Here is a 3,074-nt window from a genome sequence, read left to right as displayed (position 1 = left end):
TATATATATATATATATATATATATATATATATGTATGTATGTATGTATATACATACATACATATGCATGTTTGTATGTATGTGTTTTAATACTAATAATTAGTAGTTAATTAGCATAAATTTACAAGTTACTTTCAGTGGTCATCAAATTCTACGTGATTTCACTGATCACACGCACACGCGCGTAAAAGACATCACAAGGAGAAGAGAAAATATTAAAGATATAAGTTTTAAAGTCAATAAAATAAATAAGAAAGAAAGAAAGTAAAAACAGCAACATACAGAGTATTCCACAAGTTGTTAGGATAATAATAATAATAGTAATAATCCACTGTGGTTGATATATAAAGTTAATTGAGGCGTAGGGCTTCTCAGCTTCCGAATAATAACGATATAAAGTTGAAAAAAAAAAGAAAAACAAGAGGAAAGTTTTTATCAGACGTACACAGACAGACAATAACAGCAGAGGCTCGTGTATAAAGTCACTGCCGACACCTAAAACCAACTTCCACCGGCAAAACTAAGAACTAACTTGGTAATAATAGTCGTTTTTTTTCGTCGTCTCCTATCTCTCTCTCTCTTACTAGATTCGCCGATAAGGCCTTATGCCCCTCCCTCTCCTCCTCTCGCTCTCTCCATATTTCTCTGCTTTTTCTCCCTCCTACTCTTGTTTCCCTATCAATCTCTCTGCATTTCCCTAACTTTTCTCCTCCTCCTCCTCTCAATCTCTATATCACACTCGTTTTTTTTTTTCAGTTATTTCTCCTCTTCCCCTCTCAATCTCTCTATACTTCCGTCTTTATTTCTCCCACTCATCTCCCTGTTCTCAACCTTTCTGCACTTCTTTCTCTTTCTTCCCCTTCTCCTCTTAATCATTCTGCATTTCCTTCCTTTTCTCCTCCTACTCTGGTGCTGCTTTCACTCTTAATTATTCCCCCCTCTCTCTCTTTATATCTCTCTCTCTTACATGTTCGTTTCATTCTAATTATTTTCTCTTTCTCATTGACTTTCTCTCTCTCTTCCTCCTTTTCTCACACCCCTCCCTCTCTTATATTCCTATTTTCTTTTCCCGTCTCTCATTTCTTCCCTCTCTCTCACTTCTTATAACTCTCCCCCATCGCTAAATGTGGAGGTGTGTGCATACATGCATCACTATCTCTTACGTGTGGGCGCGAATATCTATCGCGTGTATGTCTACGTTCTGTCTTATGGCGTACCTTTATTATACAGTATGTGTGTCTTTTCCTGTTTCCTTTCTATGAGTGTGTCGTTACATGTCTATGTGTATGTCTGATGTGTGAGTAAAACTTGATTGTGTTCTCTGAATTGTCTGCTTGTGTAAAACCTGTTACCACAGGGTGCGTCCGTCCGTGCGTAAACACATTGTGCATGTGAGCATGTCTAAATATAAATATAGCCTATCGTATATATATATATATATATATATATATATATATATATATGTGTGTGTGTGTGTGTGTGTGTGTGTGTGTGTGTGTATGTGTTTATGTGTATGATAACGTCTTTGCGTGTGTCTCCCACCACTTTTTGACGATCGGTATTGGTTTGTTTGCGGCCCCGTGACTTGGAGGTTCGGCATAAAAGACGGATAGAATAAGAAGAACGGATAGATAGATAGAAAGATAGATAGAGATAGATAAATAGATAGATAGATAGATAGATAGATAGATAGATAGATAGAATAAGAAGAACGGATAGATAGATAGATAAATAGATAGATAGATAGATAGATAGATAGAGAGAGAGAGAGAGAGAGAGAGAGAGAGATAGAATAAGAAAAACCAAGAACTAAGGTCGATTCGTCAGACTAAAAAAGAAAAGAACTCTTAAAGGCGGTGCCCCAGCATGGTCGCAACACTCCAATGACAAACGAAAGATGAAAAAACAATGCGTATGTGTGTGTGTGTAAAAGTGGGAGAGAATGTGCATGCATGTATATATGTGAGTGTGTGTTCATTTAATACGAGGGGAAGATAGTATCCATTTGCGTGAGCGAATTAAAGAAAGGTAAACGGTGACAAACCGGCATAACAAGAACAACATTTCAAAAAGAGGAGTGAGCGAGGGTTGTCTGTGTCTGTGTGTATGAATGTGTGTGTGTGTGTGTGTATTCATAACTGATTTGTTGCATTTGTAGTGGGTTGGGATTAACTTGAGAGCGAAAGGTACCGATCTAACTAGTTTTCACAAAGTTTAATAATAATAAGACACACACACACACACACACACGAGAGAAAGAGATACGTTTGTTATAGAGAATACCTACGAAAGAAGTGTAGGTGTAGGAGAGAAAACTAGACAAGTTGGAAAGAAATAAATAAAACTATGAGAAAGAAAGGTAGAATGGAAGACAAATCTAAAAGAAAATATTTAATCCAAGACTAGAAAATCTGCAAGTTTTGTCAAATTGTTGAATCTCACCTCGCTTTTTCTCATTACGTATGATAGTCTGCATTCACTCTCTTTCTCCTATATTGTTTTCATATTTTCATTCAATTCCTCCTCTTCCTACCTCGTTTTTCTTTCTTTTCTCTAATTAACCAAACATTCTTTCCCTTCTCTTTCGTTTTCTTCCTTTGTCTCTGTCTTTCTTAATACCTTTTTCTTATTTCAACGAAGAGAGAGAGAGAGAGAGAGAGAGAGAGAGAGAGTAAAAAGAAATTTATATCTATCTATCTATCTATCTATCTATCTATCTATCTATCTATCTATCTATCTATCTATCTATCTATCCTTCTCTCTCTATCTGTCTGGCTATCGCTGATCTCCCTGTTTTTATATTTCATTCTCAACTTTTCCAACTGTTTTCCCCTATTTTTTCGCCCTTTCTCTTTCATCCCTGTACTTTTTCGTCGCTCTCGTTTCACTCTCACCCTCATCTTACTCTCTCATTTTTTCCTTCTATTTTCTTCATCTCTCCTACCCGTTTTACTCTGTATTTCCATTAACTTACTCGTTCACACCCCCTCTCTTTCTCTCTCTCTCTCTCATTCTCTCTCTCTCTCTCATTCTCTCTCTCTCTCTCATTCTCTCTCTCTCTCTCATTCTCTCTC

The 3,074-nt window shown here is 36.7% G+C and overlaps 1 protein-coding gene across 4 annotated transcripts in view; it reads right to left on the bottom strand.

Annotated features, from left to right (window-relative positions):
* Positions 1-2,461, bottom strand: part of LOC106882798 (neurexin-1a) — a 443,081-nt gene extending 440,620 nt beyond the window's left edge. For 2 of the 4 annotated variants that reach the window (XM_052970028.1, XM_052970030.1), the window contains exon 1: positions 283-773. The gene's annotated coding sequence lies outside the window, so the exon portion shown is untranslated. Of the gene's footprint in view, positions 1-282; positions 774-2,442 lie in introns of those variants that run through there. The other 2 variants (XM_052970029.1, XM_052970031.1) reach the window with 2 other exon arrangements.
* Positions 2,462-3,074: the final 613 nt, after the last annotated feature.

Source organism: Octopus bimaculoides, chromosome 8, assembly GCF_001194135.2.
Source record: "Octopus bimaculoides isolate UCB-OBI-ISO-001 chromosome 8, ASM119413v2, whole genome shotgun sequence".
Classification (NCBI taxonomy): domain Eukaryota; kingdom Metazoa; phylum Mollusca; class Cephalopoda; order Octopoda; family Octopodidae; genus Octopus; species Octopus bimaculoides.
The sequence above is the reverse complement of the archived record's forward strand: the minus strand, read 5'-3'. Positions and strand labels throughout refer to the sequence as shown.